This window comes from Dama dama, chromosome 29 (genome assembly GCF_033118175.1).
Source record: "Dama dama isolate Ldn47 chromosome 29, ASM3311817v1, whole genome shotgun sequence".
Taxonomy (NCBI): domain Eukaryota; kingdom Metazoa; phylum Chordata; class Mammalia; order Artiodactyla; family Cervidae; genus Dama; species Dama dama.
In genome coordinates, this window is record NC_083709.1 from 58,896,596 (window position 1) to 58,916,025 (window position 19,430).

Sequence of the window (19,430 nt, forward strand, 5' to 3'; positions counted from 1 at the left end):
GAAACAGCTATAAAGTGGTGGCACTGAGGTTTGGACCCAAGTAGGCTGATTCTGATAACCCTGCTGTCAAGTGCCACTCCACCATGCCCTTGCAAAGCCCTGTCTTGCCAGTACTCAGAATTGTTCTCTTCCTTCCCTGAGCTCCCACAGAACTGTCTTTGTCCTGCTACCATGGCGTTTAAAGGAGATTGACTTTCTTACATGTTAATTTAGTGTGTATCTCCTCCTCAAGGTTCTATGTTCCCCAGGGTAGAGAATGTTCTTGTTTTTTCCATTCGCAGAAGTGACTACCAGGTTGTTTAGAGTAACCCTTTCAGTTCAGTTCAGTTCAGTCACTCAGTCGTTTCCGACTCTTTGTGACCCCATGAACCACAGCATGCCAGGCCTCCCTGTACATCACCAACTCCCGGAGTTTACTCAAACTCATGTCCATTGAGTCGGTGATGCCATCCAACCATCTCATCCTCTGTCATCCCCTTCTCCTCCTGCCCTCAATCTTTCCCAGCATCAGGGTCTTTTCAAATAAGTCAGCTCTCCACATCAGGTGGCCAAAGTATTGGAGTTTCAGCTTCAACATCAGGTCCCCCAATGAACACCCAGGACTATCTCCTTTAGGATGGACTGGTTGGATCTCCTTGCAGTCCAAGGGACTCTCAAGAGTCTTCTCCAACATCACAGTTCAAAAGCATCAATTCTTCTGTGCTCAGCTTTCTTTATAGTCCAACTTTCACATCCATATATGACTACTGCAAAAACCATAGCCTTAACTAGATGGACCTCTGTTGGCAAAATAATGTCTCTGCCTTTTAATATGCTGTCTAGGTTGGTCATAACTTTTCTTCCAAGGAGGAAGTGTCATTTAATTTCACCCAGTTGTGGATGGGACTGGTGATAGAAGCAAGGTCTGATGCTATAAAGAGCAATATTGCATTGGAACCTGGAATATTAGGTCCATGAATCAAGGCAAATTGGAAGTGGTCAAACAGGAGATGGCAAGAGTGAACATCGACATTCTAGGAATCAGCGAACTAAGAAGGACTGGAATGGGTGAATTTAACTCAGATGACCATTATATCTATTACTGTGGGCAGGAATCCCTTAGAAGAAATGGAGTAGCCATTATGGTCAACAAAAGAGTCCAAAATGCAGTACTTGGACGCAATCTCAAAAATGACAAAATGATCTGTTTGTTTCCAAGGCAAACCATTCAATATCACAGTAATCCAAGTCTATGCCCCGACCAGTAATGCTGAAGAAGCTGAAGTTGAATGGTTCTGTGAAGACCTACAAGAGCTGCTAGAACTAACACCCAAAAAAAGATGTCCTTTTCATTATAGGGGACTGGAATGCAAAAGTAGAAAGTCAAGAAACACCTTTAAAAAGTGCTTATTGAATAAGGAAGATCTTTAATCAAGAGGCCACTCCGAATGCAGCAGTACAGGGGAAAGGGCAGAGGAACTCTGATCAGGAAAACCGAGTTAAAACTCTGTCTCTGGTGTTTGATGGCTATATGATCTTAGGCAAGTTACTTTGCCTTCTTGCCCTTGATTCTCTTAATAGCAATAGAAATAAAGTCATCTAATTCATGTAACTTCACTGTTTGATACAACATATATTTTACATGAATTATTATACTCTTCATCTCCTATTATTTCCCCCTTTTTTTTAACTACAGGTCCATGAGTCTCTCCATCTTTCCCTCTTAATTCTATAGAGTTCTGTCCTTTCACTTAGACTCACCTCTTCACCTTTTCCTCTTATAACCTCATTGTATGCATGTGCTATAAGTCCTTAACCTTTTGAGAAGTAGCAACTATTTCTGTATTGCCCATTGTTGCTGGACTCTGCTATTGTCAGCTTGGTGAGGTGAGAAGCTAGATCCCTTCTGTTTTGGTAGCTGATTAGAGTTGGTCAAAGCAGGAACTTGGATGAGATTTGGGAGGCAAATTGAAGCAGCAGTTATTATTCTCTGTATGTTTTTTCACATCAGACACTGTTTTGGAAGGATGCAGTGAAGCCCAGCAGTCCTAGCCTGTCTCGAGTCTTACTTTGCTCCACATGCAGTCACTTCCTGCCTGTGCTGGGCAGGCTGCTGAGCAGAACGGCCCCAGATGCTCCATGCAGAGGTGGTGATGCTCGCCTTTCTAAGTCTCTCTGCAGCAACAGCATGTGCTCAACTTCTTGGACTTCCCTGCAAGCTCCAGATTGTTCACACACGCCAGTGTCTAGGTGAACTGACGAGGGAGGGACTCAATGTCTAATATCCCAACTGCCCCTTTCCAGACCTTTGTTTCCCCAGCTCCTCTCACATTTTAACAAAGTCTAGATATACATGCACTATCTGCAGCTTATCCTGTGTGTGTGTGAGAGGGAGAGAGAAAGACAGAAAGAGAGAGAGACAGACCTGGCATAGAATAGGTACCCAATAAATGCTTGTTAGGGCTTCCCTGGTAGCTCAGACGGTAAAGCGTCTGCCTACAATGCAGGAGACCCAGGTTCGATCCCTGGGTTGGGAAGATCCCCTGGAGAAGGAAACAGCAGCCCACTCCAGTATTCATGCCTGGAAAATCCCATGGACCGAGGAGTCTGGTCGGCTACAGTCCATGGGGTCGCAAAGAGTCGGACACGACTGAGCGACTTCACTTCACTTCACTTCACTTCACTTCAAATGCTTTTTAAATTAGTAAGTGAATGTAAATATATATATATATATGTATTTAATTCCCCTATAAGATTGTTTGACCCCTAAGATCGAGGACTACATCTAATGGCTATTTAAATATCTTTTCCAGTTCTAAACTAGTATTTGTTAATTTTCAAAATAGCTATGGAAGAATCAGAAATAATGATGAACCCTGATAAAGAGATAGAAGGGACAGTTTGTAGACTTTTATGCCACATAGTTGAGTTCCAAGGGAATACAGCTAAATACTATAAATTTAAATAAAAGCACAGGGTGACTCAGACCTTAAAAAATTTAAATAAAAGCACGGGGTGACTCAGACCTTATAAAGCCAATGTGGGATTCGATTAAGCAAAACAACAATTATTATGAAAGACTCTCCTTTACATGCTTTTTCCAAATAATCTAGAAATAAATTTTATGTGTGTTTCATATATAGATAGATTTCATGTCTTAAGAGTCAAATCATGTCCCCTTTTTCTTATATCTTTCTACTTTCAGTGAATAACCAAAAAGAATGAAATCTGTAATAGGAAAATGTGGTACATTGATTGAATATTATACATGTTATAAATCTTTTGAAAATTCTACTCTAAGACTTCACCGTAGTCTTTTCTTTCCCTATTTTTTCCTTAACTGTAATCATACCCACCCAAACGTTTGATCCCTGAACAAGTGTGATATGTTCGAGAGGTATACTTCATTAAGTGAGGATTTAACAGGGGCATGGTGTGTAATTTTTCTTTTTGAACTACATAGAAAATAGAAAGCCAAAACCTATGGTAATGTGACATTTAAGTTGCAAATTCAAACTGAAAAAAAAAAGGAAATGCAAAAGTTATGGTTGTCATAGCAATTCTAGCTAAACCTCAGTATGCAAGTGTATTTCCTGAAACTCATTTACACTATAACATCTTTTATGTTACATATTGTAGCATATATTTTAATGTTACATGGTTCCAATTCCTACTAGCATATGCATTTATATGAACACAAAACAAGCTCTTTTTTGTTTATGTGTTTTGCTATAGTAGTTCACATAGTAAAAGCTGAATCTAAAAACTGCTCCTAAAGTCATGCTAAAATTTTAAATTCTGGGTAGAGTTTGCTATGTCTTCCTTTCTCATCACCAGAACTGGTGTTTGGAGTAATGCATTCAACAATATATGAGATGATCTCATTTGGTTTCATCAGTATTCACATCAAAGTCCTCTTGACTTGAAAATGGAGCATTAAAAATTGTACAGAATGCTGGATTCTTCAGTCCCAGTTGACTTCTTCATCATTTCTATGTCCTGCTTTACACATTGCATGCCAGGTGCCTTAAAGCTCCTTCAGCCTGGAAATCTTGATTTTTCCCAACTTAAAGACTTCTTTCTCAAAAAAAAAAACAACAAAAAAAAAACCACCCCGTCACTTCTTCAACCACTGTTCCACTATCCCCAAATGAGTACTTTTGAAATCTCATTTATTTTTGTAAGACAAGACAAAATTGAAGGATCCCTCAGGCAACAAATAATAGCATGCACATCGTATCTTTTTTTTCCCCCCACTAAAAGTTGTGTTTTACTTAGGGCAAAACTTGATAGAAAAGCCAAGATTTTTATGAATAACTTGAAGGCAAATTATTATAGCTCATACTTTTAGAGCTTCAAAGCTTCTCATCCAAGAAAGTATATAAATATGCAATTTTGGGTATGTTGTATCAAACAAATCTAAAAAGGAAAGGATTTTTCAATTTCCCTGTTATTTTAAAGCATCATTTCAGTTAAACATTCCCCTTTTCTAAAGGAAGACCGCAGGGCTGGGTGCTCTCAGCTTAAACCAAATCCAGCCAGCCTGTGGTTGACCTTGGCATCCTGTTTGTTCATATCACTTTTCTTAGTTTGTTACAGTGTCGTTTACTCATCTCTCTCCCAAGTAGAATTCAGGGTCCAGACCTCATCCTGTTCCTCTATTTTGCACACCCTTACATTCCGCCACTTCCTGAAATGAAGCACTGTACACCGTACATGCAGATATGTATCTGTGGAATGAGTTAATTAATGATTTATAGCCTACTAAACCTCCGTCTCACTGCCATGGATGCTATTATTAAATTCAGGGTAGGCACTCAGTAAATTTTTGGTGAAGAAAAGGGGAAGGAAAGAGGGAAAGAACGCCTCTGGTAGAACTCTGAGGCGAGCTGAAAAGTTCTTTTAAGACATCCAGGAGAGGAATATTGCTCCAAAGGAAATCACAGACGTCAGCGACCACCAGCATGTCTGTTATTTTAAGAATGTAATATATTTGGCATTGGATTCTGAGTCTCTGTTGCCTCATACCAAAATATCCGCAGAAACGTCTAAATAAAATGTTTGCCTGTGGAGGGTTTTGCAAATCTCAACCCATATTTGGCTGTCAGAACCCACTCAGATATTGAGAAATGTCGTTCTCTTGCATCCAGGTGTTTGCGTCAGAGCCATTCTGTTTTCATTTGCCCTGAGTTCTCACCTGGTAACACAGTCCACAGATTGAAAAAGCACACCTGGCAGACATCATAATGACTTACCATTGTTCAAAAGAGCCTTGGGCAAAAAGTCACCATTGCATAAATGCTCTGCAAGCGTTTGAAAATCAGGAGATAAGGACATATTAGAAAAACAGTTTTCACTTGGTATAGGACAGGGAGTCAAGATAGGACATAGAGATAGGGGGAGAGTTTAGTCTTCCTTTCAAAAGCATCCATGTGTAGTTTTTGCTCCACTCCAAGTCTGTGATTGATACATTGGATACTTCAGTATTCCTCTGTAGTTCTTTGTTCTTTATAAGCATTAACTCATTTGATTCATACAACATTATTACAACTGTCCCGTGATACTATTATTTGCTTAGCCAATATCCATTTCCTCCCTTTCTTCCATGTAAATAATACCATAATTTTGTTGGACGGACAGTGTGGCCAGTTAGTAAAATCCCCAACATTCCTTACGTGGTAAATGCGATGCAGTTCTGCCCAATGAGATAGAACTTTGAAACAGACTTGCATCATCAAATAATAAGATAGAAGAAACCAAGAGAAGACTTTTTTGCTTTTTGTCTTTCTGTTTTCCTCTCTTTCACACTCTGCCTAGAACATGAATATCTGTAGGTGCGGAAACCATCCTGAGACCTTGAGAATAAAAGTTATGTATTTGTTTCATACATTAAGGATGATGACACAAAGCTAAGGAAAAAGTTTGATGGCCTCTTGGAGCCATTGTTCCAGCCCTGGACTGCCTACTCCAGCCCTGGACTGCCTACTCCTGACTTTTTGTTACCCTAGAAAAATAACCACTATTTGAATAAGCCACTGAACTCACATTTGTTTTGTGCAGTTGAATCTAGTCTCCACTAATAGAGGTAGGAACTATTTAAATCCCTGTTTCTAGTGAGGAAATAAGGCACAAAGAGGTTTAGTAGCTTGGCCAAGGTCTGCCAGGCAGGAAGTGGAGGGACTTGGATAAGCGCCCAAGCCAGTGGCTCCTGGACCTTTGCTTCCAGCATCCTGATCTGAATGTGTACCCTCTTTCCCTCCCTCTCTCTCTCAATTTGGTTCCTACAGATCCTCAGGACCTTTGTACATTCTTCAAACCCTGTACCAGTTGTCCTACTTCCCTGATTCCAACAAAGAAAAAGACAAGGTCAGTATCCACAACAGGCTTCCCAGGTTTCAGGCTTAAAATTCTTCCAGAAAGAAATTACTCATGATATTTTTTTTTTCTCTGAGAAACACATGAAAGTTTTAAACACAATCCTAAACTAATAGGCTGCAAATCTGTCTTGCAGTGGGCTCATGAGGAATAAACTGCAAACTAATGAAAACCTCTTTCATTTCCATGGGTTAAATCACTGTCTATCATTAAGACAGTAGTTCCAAGACGGCGCCTGGAGAGCTATGGCTTAGTTGTCAATCTTCAGCCATCATGCTCTCAATCTTTTCTCTCCTAGCAAAGTTTCAGTGGATGTGCATAGGCTTTGCTCTTGATATAAATTGTTTTAATTGCTTATTAAAATTGGAAATGTACAACCATGAAAAGCAAGAAGAATACAAATGTTCTGTTAGGAGCCTCTCTTCTGGGAAATCACCCAGCAAGTTGCGTGCCCGTGGAGATCAAACTTTATCGAACAGAACACAGAGGGAGAAATGGACAGTATATCTAAGATCTGGAGATAGGATGAATCCACCCACTGACCCTAAGAAATATTCCAGAGAATGGTCATATGGCTATAGGAACGACAGCTTTTACACTTCAAATTACTTTTCTATTCAAATAGAAATTTTCTGAGCGCTAGGATTAAATTCTAGATGATTTTGTCAGAAAGACCTCAGAGCAGCCTTTCCCAGAGGGTACAGTCAAATTTAGGAAATACTGTGCTTTGTAGACATTTACAATGTATATTAGCATATCAAAGAATTTGAGGGTTTCTGTAATACAGTGACAAGTTGGATATTATTCAATATACTTAAATACATTTGAGGGAAATATTAACTTATGCAGAAATTCAGAACATCACATCTTTACCTTATCAGGTTAATGCTTACATGGACACTAATAATCCTCTTCCACCTGCCCCCCCGCACCACCCCAGTCATAAAGCCCTTAGCTATGTGGGAAGTTTGAATTAATTATACACAGTCAGTTCTCTCTTTTTGCAGATCTGTATTCACAAATCTGCCTATTTGCTAAAATTTACTTGTAACTCCCAAATCGATGCTCATGGTGCTTTTGTGATCATTTGCAGACAAATGCAGAGAGGCAAAAAAATTGTCTCTTATTGTGTGTGTTCACAACTAAGGGGAGAATGGCAAGGCTCTGCCTTCTCATTTCAGCTCTCATACTGGAAACAAGTGGCTTTTTTGCAGTACATTTAGTTCCACATTTTTTTTTTTTTTTTTGGCTGATGAGTTGGCTGATAGCCCCATGCTCAGTGCTGAAGTGTGGTCTAGTGTTCCTAAGACCAAGAAGGCTGTGATGTGCCTACAGAGAAGATATGTGTGTCAGATACATTCAGACATGAGTTATAGTACTGATGGCCAATATATAAGCTTGTGTATGTGTGTATGTGTATATATATATGTATATAATATGCATGTATATAGTGGTACTGGATCAATAATATATCTTAAATATGTGCATGCTAAGTCACTTCAGTCATGTCCAACTCGTTGTGACTCCATGGACTGTAGCCTGCCAGGCTCTTCTGTCCTTGGGATTCTCCAGGATTGCCATTTCTTACTCTAGGGTATCTTCCCAACCAGGGATCAAACACCCATCACTTTTGTCTCCTGCATCAGAAGATGTGTTCTTTACCACTAGCACCACCTGGGAAGCATATATTTTAAATGAGGTGTCCTTAAATAGCAACACACATAAAACAAGGCTAAGTGTTGATTGATTGACCAAAGTGTTGTGACCAGAGGCTCACACAGATCTGATGCTGCCTTTCTCCTATGAGCAATGTTTCAGTTTCTGCCAACTCAGTGTTCAGGACAACTTTATAGGCCCTAACTACCACAAACAACAAGAATTGATTGTATTTTGTCAACTGTAATTTGAAAAATTTCTTCAATACATAAGAACAAGATAAGAAAACTTTATATATGATGCTTCTCATCCTCAGGACATTTTTATATAAGATGAGCAGGGATAGAAACCAAAAAAAATATAAAACATTTACTGAGTGTTTGCTCTGGTTCTAGGCACTGTTTTAAATCCTTTATACAACTTATTTCAAAAAATCCTTAGAACAACCTGTGAAACAGAAACAATTCCTTGTCCATATAGTATCTGAGGAAACGGACACAGGGAGGCTCAGTGACCTGACCACAGGCAGGCAGGCAGGACTCAGCAGAGTGGGGATTTAACCCGCCTGCCTACTGAGTCAGGCTCGTCAACATGTGAACTTGGGCTGTGTGGAGAGGGGAAGGCAGCAAGATGCATTTTGATCCAGAACTCAGATGGCATGCATCAAAAACATTATGTTCAAAATGATACATGCCTGCTTGAGGGTGATGAATAATACTGGAAATGTTTGAACTGAAGAGATTCCACTGGCAGTCATGGCATCAGATGCCGGAGGATATTGTGGTTAAAGGTGCTGCTCTGTATGTTCAGGCTCTGAAATGTAAGGTACTTCAATTTAGGGCAGATTTAGATCAGACTAGCTCTGAAGCAACAGCAGGCCCTGTGGATGAAGGGCCACTGGCAAATTCTTCTTAATTGCTGCTACTGCCCTCCCTCAGACTCTTGGCCCGCTTGGAAGCTTGGTGGGAGACTCGAGGCAATCAGAGTGAGGGAGGAGGGGTAAAGAGGAAGGAGCAGAAAGGAATGGGCCTTGGAGTTGAGGGTTGGGGAGAGGTGGATAAACATGGAGAAAGAAAACACTTTCTGAAATACTGAAGCTTTTTATAGGTGATTTAGAATCCCCTTCTCTCCCACCCTAGCAACTTCTGTCTCTTCTTCAAATTTTAACGGAAACCTCTGTGCTGATTGCCTTCAGGTGTCATCACCGGCCCAGCTGCGTGGTTCTCCCTTCTCTGCTGGGCCTTAGGACGTGTTCACGTCCTGGCTGCTGCAATGGCCTGACTGGGTTCTGCGAGTGCAGAGAGGGTGGGAGGAGAGAGGGCTCAGAGCAGTTCCCCTCTACCCCTAGGGTGACCAAGTCATCCCAATTTGCCTGGAACTTTCCTGTGTTAGCAGCGTCCCCCATCCCAGGAAACCCTTCAGTTCCAGGCACACTGGTCCACCCAGCCACCCCACCTACTCCTCCCTACCATGGCTCTGAGTGCCTGCATCCTTCCACGACCACAGCTCTTGTAAGGGGACCACATGCTTCCCTGTGTCGTGTCTCTCTGGGTTCTAGTCATTGCATTTCCTTACCTCACCTTTCTGATCTGCAGCTGGAATCTAGGTGCCACACTCCCCTTTGTCTGTTCCCTAAACCCTGCCCACACCCTCACCTTCCTTTCACGAACATTTCTGTGTGAACTATCGAGTGAATTCTATTTCTGTCATCACAATGAAGGAGGCTACTCTCATGACCCTATTCAGAAGTCATATCCCATCTCCTTTCCATCCCCTCTCAGAGGCATCTCTCACTGGATATGCCCCTACCTTCTGCCTGGACATGGCAACACTTGTTTGCATGTTATCTCTTTGTGGGTAGAGACTGTGCCTGATACTCCTCACGGCATTTAGTGCAGAGCTGGACACTGTGCCCAGTTACTGGCTGGCAAGTGGGTTTCTGCCCGGCTGCTTTGACTCTGGCACCCCTCTTTATTTTGCAGGTTTGACTCGGTTGAGATGTTTTCTTCCAAATCCCTGATGTGGCACCAAACAAAGATATGAGTGAAATTTTAAAAGGCTCTACTGATGGTAGTGGACAGAATAATGGTCCTCCAAAGGTGTCACATCCTCATGCCAACCTGTGAAAATGTTGGGCTTTGTGGCAGAGGAAAATTAATTAGGTTATTAATTAGGTGACCTTGAGATGGGGAAGAGTATTCTGGATAACACAGGTGGGCCTAATGAGATCACATGGTCCTTCACAGCGAAGGAAACAAGAGGCAGTGTCAGAAGTTGAGTGGGGTGTTAAGACGCCACCCTGCTGGCTTTGAAGATGGAGGAAATGACCACAAGGCAACAGATGTGGATGGCTTCTGGAAACTGGGAAAGCTAAGGAAACAGACTCCTCTCCTCTGGAGCCTCCAGAAAGAAACCTGACTAGTCAACACCTTGATTTCAGCCCACTGAGACCTGTTTCAGACTTCTGACCTCCAGAACTGTAAGGCGATTAACTGGTATTATTTTAAGCCACTAAGTTTAAGGTGATTTGTTACAGGAGCGGTGGAAAACTAAGAGTCAGGAACCAAAAAGTAATTGTGTTCTTTTAATACAGATATTTGTTTGATTTCATAGATAAATCTTGTAGAATTAAAAAAAAAAAAAAAAACTTTGTCCTTCAATTCATGTATTCAGCGCCACAGTGTGATTTTTAGATGTATAAATTCATAGTCTTTTGTGGGGGGCAGTTTAGAAACCTCTGATGAATGTTAACGTTGGGTCATGGGCTTTGAAGGAAGTTGGAAACTACCTGCTCCTGGTTTTCTGATCCACGTGGCTACCTTCGATCTCTCTTGCAAACCTTTCCTCTTTGCCCTCTGTGGTTTGCCCTCCTATAGCTCATCCACAGTTAGTTGGTGAATTAATTCATTGGCTTACTCCATAAACCTGAGTTTTCAGACTGCAGGATGAAGTTCTGATCATAGTCAGTAAAGCTTAACAGCACACACAGTCCACTCATACTCACCTCCTTCATCCAGAGAAATTTTATCTTAGGCTTTCTGGCCAGAGATATTGCTAAACATCCTACAAAAAACAATTATTTGCCCAAAATATCAGTGGTACTGAAGTTGAGAAACCCTGGTCTACATGGTTTACTACTTCCTATGTTACCTACTTCATTCATCATTAAAAAAAAAAAAAAAAAAATTGCTAAATAGCTACTGCACTCTTGACCCTACATAAAATTTGTTTTTAGAGAACTTATAGCCTTGTTGGTCAGGCACTCACATTAACATTCATAGTTAAGAGCAATGGTGTAATCACTAAAATATAAGCTCTATGAGGTCAGGGAGCTACTTTTTTTGACATATCCATTGTGAATTATCAAAAAAATACTTGTTATTTCAATCAGGTACTTAATATAGAGAGAGATGCACAAGAGTCTAGGGAACCCAGAACTGGTTTGGGTTGTCTTGAACTGGTCTGTCTTGAACTAAGAGTATCAGAATAAGCATCCTGAAGAAGATTGTCCAGACAAAAGAGCGGGATGTGGTGGAGGAGCAGTAGGGATGGTCATGAGAGATAAAGAGAGGCGATTTCAGAGAGATCAGTTTGGGTGTCATGATAAGACAAGATGCAGTCTCATTGTTACTGACCTTTTCACGTATATGTTCATGTCATATCTCCCTCTCCTGTTGTAAGCAGATTGAGAGTTGTGATGGTGGTGGTTTAGTCACTAAGTCATGTCCAACTCTTGCGACCCCATGGCCTATAGCCCGCCAGGCTCCTCTGATCATGGGATTCTCCAGGCAAGAATACTGGAGTGGGTTGCCATTTCCTTCTCCAGGGGATCTTCCCGACCAATGAATTGAACCTGGGTCTCCTGCACTGCAGGCAGATTCTTTACCGCCTGAGCTACAAGGGAAGATCCAGTTGAGAGTTGGGATTGTGTCTAATCCTTTAGCAGAGTATCTCCCTTCTGTTCATCTCCCTACTAGGGCCAGAGCAATGTCTTGCACATAGCGGGTGCTTATTAAGTGATTGTTTATTAACCAGTATAATTCACTATAGGAAGAGATAATAGCACCTCTGAACACATTATGGTACATGTATATTTGCATGTATAGCTTATTCTATGAAATAGGTGAGTTCTGAAAAAATGTACACTAAATTTTGTAAATTTTAAATTCTAAGAAATAGCCTAAAAAGTAAAGAAATCATAATTTATTGGATAATGCATGATATTTTTGTGATGGTGAAATTTTTTCCCAGTGTCCTGGATCTGTTTTCTGTGTAATTTAGCTGTCTTGTGATTCCAGAACTAAAAGCTTTAAAACGGAAAAGAAGCATGAGCAAGGCCTCAGTAGGCTGTGGGACGATATTCAGCAGCCGAATCCATACCTGTGTCTTGAGTTCCAGAAGGAAAGGAGGCAAAGTTGAGAAAATAATGGTTGACAGTTTTCCACATTTGAAGAAAACTAACCCACCATTCCAAGAATCTCAATGAACCTAAGCAGGATAAGCACACACATACAAAACCTACCTAGTATTAAAATCAAATTGGAGAAAACCAGTAATAAAGAGTCTTGAGTATTCATCTTTTAGCTGCTGGCCCTCAATTTTCTTTCATTTGTAAAATGGGTATAATATCTGTCTTGACTTTTTTTTTTAATAGTAGAGCAGGTGTGTAAGGCAAATGACATGTTTTTAAGACCCCCATGACACAGTGATTGGTTTTTTTTTTTTAAGTACTTATTTATTTATATGTTTGTCTGTGTTAGATCTTGGTTGTGGCCCACAGAATCTTCCATCTTTGCTGTGGCATCTTTGAGTTGTGGCACATGAACCCTGAGCTGTGGTGTGCAGAAGAATCTAGTTCCCTGACCAGGAATCGAACCCAAGCCCCCTACGTTGGAACTGCAGACTCTTAGCCACTGCACCACCTGAGAAGTCTCACTGGTGATTCTTAACAAAGGCTCAGGAAGAGCCTGTATCTTAAGCTCTGCTCGGCCACTTAGGGAATCTCCAGTGGGTTACTTAAGCTCTCTGCACCTTGGTTTTCTCATTGGTAGGACAGGATTAAAACCATCCTACCTATAGTGATGTGAGGGCTAAATGACGTGATGGCTACAAGATACAGTAGTGTCTGAAAATAGCTAGTGTGCTAGCCCTAAAATGATGTCCTCATCCCCAAGTTGCATCTGTAACTTCCCAACCTGCGAACCCTGCTCCAGGCTCCTTGGGTAGAGAAAGTGCTGTGTAAAGGACAGAATCAAGCATCTCCTTGGGGAGGGAAACTGCAAGACCAGGGAGAATCTAGTTTCAGTTTGGATTTCCTAAAAAAATGATCTATTTCTGCAACCACCATATGTTTAAAAATAGAAGAGCCTTTTAATAAAACGACTTCTCTTTTTCCCCTAAAAAAGTAGAAAAAAATTAACTATAATTGTAATGCCAAAATAAAGAATAAAACACTGTCCCCGGAACTTTTATAATCACTTTGGTCCCTGCCAGCTCTTGTGAGCTTCCGAATTGTAGGTTTGATTTGTGTTCTCAGTCAGTATTCATCCATTAGGGTAAAAAGTCCCACATAAACAAACACACAGATAAAAGAGAATCAACATTGCTCTTTGCATAAGAAAAAATAATTGACAGTTCACTTAAAGGAGATCTGTCCGTCATTCTTTAACTAAGATCCATCTTGCTTTGTTTGATTTGGCATCTTAATAAAGCCTTTTTATCTTAAAAAGACCAGAGTCTAATTCAGTAAGACCTTGCTTAGGGTGTCATTTTGAACTTGTGTCATTTCATATCCTCATGGGGCAAAGAGGTCTGGATCGACATCTTGCCTCCCACTGATTTTACTTACAACATGGAGAATCTCCTCTTGGAGGAATGAAAGTAAGTGCATTATAGACAACATGTAAATGAGAGGAGATTAGTGCCTTTCCTGGTGAAATACAAATAACTCTACTTTCAAAAATGCCTGTTTGAAACGGACTGCTTGTGACTGTGTGCAGTTGACACTCGGAGGTATTCCATCTTCCCCTAAAGGATAGGCAAGCTATCTTAGTCAAGGTTCTTTTTGTTGCAAGTAATTGACAGCAACTGAAGTTTACTTGAGGGGGAAAAATGCACTTATTGGAACATTCCTAAGTTCCCTTACAGAATTCAGGAGGAACTGAGCTTGCCAGGTACCTGCAGCCAGAACCTGAAAGGGAACAGGAATCCAGCCACCTCTCTCCCAGCTCTTTGTCTCTGCTTCCCTGTGCATCTCTGTTCTCTCTCTACTGAGAAGTTTTTTGTTTTGTTTTTTTTTATTATACTTAATTTTTTTCATTGAACTAGAGTGGATTTATAATGTTTTATTAGTTTCAGGAGTACAACAAAGTGATTCAGCTGTGTGTATATATGTATATATACACACACATATATATATATAATTTTCAGATTCTTTTCCATTATAGTTTGCTACAAGATATTGAGTATAGTTCTCTGTGCTATACAGTAGGTCTTTGTTGGTTATCTGTTTGTTATAGTAGTGTGTATCTGCTAACCCCAAACTCCTAATTTATTCCTCCTTGCCGTTTCCTTTGGTAACCATAAGTTTCTTTTCTATGTCTGTGAACCTGTTTCTGTTTTTTAAGTAAGTTCATTTGGTATCATATTTTAGATTTCACATATAAGTGATAGGATACTGAGGGCAGGAAGAGAAGGGGGCAACAGAGGATGAGATGGTTGGATGGTGTCACTAACTCAGTGGACATAGATTTGAGCAAACCGTGGGAGATAGTGACAGGAAAGTCTGGCATGCTGCAGTCCATGGAGATCACAAAGAGTCAAACACTACTGAGTGACTGAATAACAAAAATATGATATTAATTTTTCTCTGACTTAATACACTTAGTATAATTTCTAAATCCATCCATGTTGCTGCAAATGGCATTATTTCATTCTTTTTTAAAGCTGATTAATACTCAATTGTATTTATGTACCACATTTTCTTTATCCATTCATCCATCGATGGACACTTAAGTTGCTTTCATGTCTTGGCTGTTGTAAATAGTGCTACTATGAACATCAAAGTGCATGTATCATTTCTAATTGGTTTTTGTCTTTTCTGGATATATGCCCAGGAATGGGCTTGCTGGATTACATGGTAACTCTGTTTTTAGTTTAATGAGCCTCCATACTGTTATTTACTGTGCAATTTTTCATCATCTCCTTTCACAGGAGAATGTGTCCAGCCTACAGCTCCCTCAGTTACATTCATTTGGTCATGTCCACAGGCTGAAATGAATGGGTTATCTCTGACTCCCAACTCTGAGTTCAGTTCAGTTCAGTCACTCAGTCATGTCCAACTGTTTGTGACCCCATGGACTGCAGCACGCCAGGCTTCCCCGTCCATCACCAACTCCCAGAGCTTGCTCAAACTCACGTCCATTGAGTTGGTGATGCCATCCAACCATCTCATCCTCTGTTGTCCCCTTCTCCTGCCTTTAATCTTTCCCAGCATCAGGGTTTTTTCCAATGAGTGGGCTCTTCGTATCAGGTGGCCAAAGGATTGGAGCTTCAGCTTCAACATCAGTCCTTCCAATGAATATTCAGGACTGATTTCTTTATGATTGTCTGGTTTGATCTCCTTGTAGTTCAAGGGCTTCTCAAGAGTTCCCCTGAGTTACTAGGAGCCAAACTTTCTCAATGAGCGCAGATGGGATGCCCTCTGTGGTCTAACAGGCACAGTCAGTGTGGGCACATAGTGTGGTAGGTAGGACGCCGTGTGGCACAGACACGGATATCTGCCTTCCATTTCTGTGAGGAGTTAGGGGCCATTGACTGGAAAAAACAACACACAACCTGAAAGTTGAGAATTTTGTTTTATTTTGTGGACAAAACTGAGAACTTAAACCTGGGACATGGCCTGTGGGATAAACTGAGGGACTGCTCTGAAGAGGTAAGGGCGGAGCCCGGATGCATAGGAGGTTTCACCACAAGGACCAGGTAGTTGGAACTTCAAAAGATCACTGCTAAAGAAAACCAGACATCTCAAGTTAGTAAATTTAGCACTTTTCTGAGTATGGAAGATGCCAGAGTCTGGGCTCACTGAAGTCATTCCCTTGATAAGCACCTGGGGCCGTGTCCTGCTCTCTCCTGGGGCCGTGTCCTGCTCTCTCCTGGGGCCATGTCCTGCTCTCTCCCATCCAGAATCCCCTCAGGGTGCTCCCCTGGGGGCAGCCGCAGTGGCCTGGCAGCAGGCAGCCTGTTCGCTCCATCCTGAGTTCCCTCAGGGCTCCCTGGGTTGGCTGCAGTGGCTTGATGGCTGCAACACCCTTTGTTTACTGATAGGGCAGCCAACATTTGTCACTCACAGGCAGTTTCCAGAGAGAAGGGGGATAGTTAGCAAATATCTGCACAAACATTAAAAGACTAGCCTTTTTTTTTTTAACATAATAATAGCTATAAAAGATAATGTCTACTCAGTGAAGAATTCAACTCTTTTATTCTACCAAAATGTATGCAAGCAGACGGCCCCATGGTCAACACTGGCCCAGTCTGAGAGAGGCCTTGGTGAGTCTGAGAGAAAGGTGACTTGAAAGAGGCCAGACCTACAATCGTAAAGAAAACACAGCTTGCTCTCTCTAGGTCTCCTGACATTCCTCTTCCATGACCAAACAACAGAGTTTTTATAGGATTCTTTCTGCAGTTAGTGGGAATTTGAGTTCAAACTTAAATATTAGCAAAGATAAAATTTTATCTAGAACTTTGCACTGTTTATTTTTTAAAGCATTAAAATTTATAGCTGAGTTGAAATTGGCTTAAAGTGTAACAAAACATGGGTTATTCCCTTGAGATAATACTTTGGGAATATACAAAACAGTTGATAAAGCCTGAAACCATTTTCCATCTTGATGTGTTGACTTTAAACACGTGTGATGATGAATTTAAACCTTCACCACAGTCTTTATCAGAATGTTATTATATATTTTTTGAAATTATGTATCATCTGCCTCCCTCCGATCTTTATCCTCAACTCATTCAGAATAAACTGCCTCTTCAATTTCTTTGTAACTTCCCAGTTTCCTATGATGGACTCCAGGTCTCACAAAGTAGCTTTTAGAAATCATTTATTTAAAAAAATAATTCCCAAAGCAATCCTCTTCAGCAGGGCATCTTGAATTATGTTATCCATCAGCATCTATGGAGTTTGGGGAAGGAGTCGAGCAGTTGACGTGGGCACCTGAAACACATACGTGCCAGCATGTAACTCGTACATTCACTATTTGCATTAATTTTAGAAACTTTCCTTTGGTTTTATTTAATACTTTTTATTTTTCAAGTTCAAGATATAATGATCAATTATCAGTTTATAACAAGGACCAGTCTGAGAATTTGGCTTATGTATGGATTTTCTGTCCAGGCAGATCTGGAAAGAATAATTAATTGTGATTATTTGTTTCTATTGCAAATAAATACAGAAATGTTCTCAGTCAATTAATAAATTTATCTTCAGATTTCAAGAGCCATACTGTATTTATATATTATCAAAATTTATCCATGACAGACACTAAAACTAAAGAGGTGTTTTCAAGGAAAAGAACTATTTCACTTCATTTTTTTAATTGGATAATTATCTAGTTAAAACTTCCAAAAGGATACTTATAGGCCTAATTCACAAATTAAATTGAAATTTGTAAATAACTTCTGAAGTTAATTAGGCATTAGTATCTTTTAATGGGTCATTTTTACATATGTAAGGACAGTTACAAGTATATTCTCTACTGTTTGGGAAGATAATTTGGATTAAAGTGGAAATTAGATATTGATACCAAAAACCTCACTTTTGGGCCTCAGCTCATAAGCAGTTTCTATGCACAAGTAAACATTAAACCAAACATATGGTAGGGCTGTTAGTCTTTTCCTCATCTCATCCTTGGTTTATTTCTGCTTTATTTGTAAAAATTGTCTTAATCATCATACATTTGCCAAGATAAAGATCCAGAATTACTAATTTAGATACTATAATGATATTCTTAAATAGCTAGTATTTGTAGGTCTATGAGTACGTTAATTATAAATTAGAAGTCTAGCACGTTTTTACTTTCTGACCTTTCTACTTAAGTCTTATATGTATATCTCATGAGACTGCCTGGGTTCAAATCCCTACTGCTTGATCTCTTCGTGCCTCAGTTCCCCTCTTGAAATGGGGGTGATGAAGGTAATAATACCTCACAGGGTTGTCATATGAGCATTAAGTGAGATAACATACTAAAATGCTTAGAAGAGTTCTAAGTACAGAGTAAGTACTTAATAAATATTAAGTTTTTAATAGTACTAATTCATAAAAATATTTTTAATGACAGACTTGGTTTTATTATCTCTGTTTAAGTTGTAACCTTTTTTCTCTTGTTGTAAGTTCTGTGTCAAATATTATTAAAATAAAGTAGTTGGATTATTTTTTAAATTAGCTACTCATGCCTGCAAATGGAGACCATAAAGGAAGATGATACTACATTGTAATAATTAACCCCAATTTTGCTGAGTTAGGCAATGCTAATTTGTGTCATAACAGTCTGTTTTACTTCATTCAACAATTTATGCCCGGAAATAAAAAGATATTCTACAACAACAAAAAAATAAATAAATAAATAAATAAATAAAAATAAAAAATAATCCATTTGTTTTAGAGACATAGGCTGAATTAGGATAAAATTACATAATATGTGAGATTTGCCTTAAATCCTTCAGTAGAGAAAAGCAATAAGGGTACTAATGAAGCTAATGTGATAAGGTCTGTGTAATCCATATATAAAGATGTGCTGTACTATTTTCTCTGATTTTGTGGATATTTAAAATTTTTAGCAATAGCAGCACATCTTAATAATACAAAACAACATGATCTAGTCTAGCCATTCTTCCGATGTTAGAATTTTTTCTTAATACTCCTGGCCATGTGTTTGTTGTTGAGCTTCTGCTTAAAAATCATATCAGGACAGAAACTTAAGGTCCACAAGACTAGAATAGTTACAGTCTGGTTAAGAAAAAGCTTGCAGACCTCCATTCTAAAGGATACAAGATGACAGTAAACAGATCTTCTAAGGCAGTCCATTCATCTCGGGAAAATTGTTGACTATTTCACACTGTATTAACATTTATTTACCTGAGTCAACTATTACCTCACACTTCTATGACCAACACTGGCAACAACAACAACAAAATTCTCATATGAACATTTTCAGAACTCTAGAAATTAGCCAAAGTATTGTAACAATTCAGGGATAGTTTGAGAGAGACAGCCAAATATCAGTAAAAGCAACAAGCTTTGTGGCATTTTAACTTGCTTTATTCCCATTTCCCACTCCATAGTTTCACAGCAGCCTTGAAAACCAGCATGTCTACAATCACATGAAAACCAGCAACTTAGCAGCCTCTGGAAATGACAG

General features: G+C 39.8%; 1 non-coding gene across 1 annotated transcript; it reads left to right on the plus strand.

Moving 5' to 3' along the window:
* The first annotated feature begins 2,444 nt into the window (after window positions 1-2,444).
* Window positions 2,445-2,516, plus strand: TRNAC-ACA (transfer RNA cysteine (anticodon ACA)). Its single transcript has one exon. It is a non-coding gene; the product is annotated as a tRNA-Cys (tRNA).
* Window positions 2,517-19,430: the final 16,914 nt, after the last annotated feature.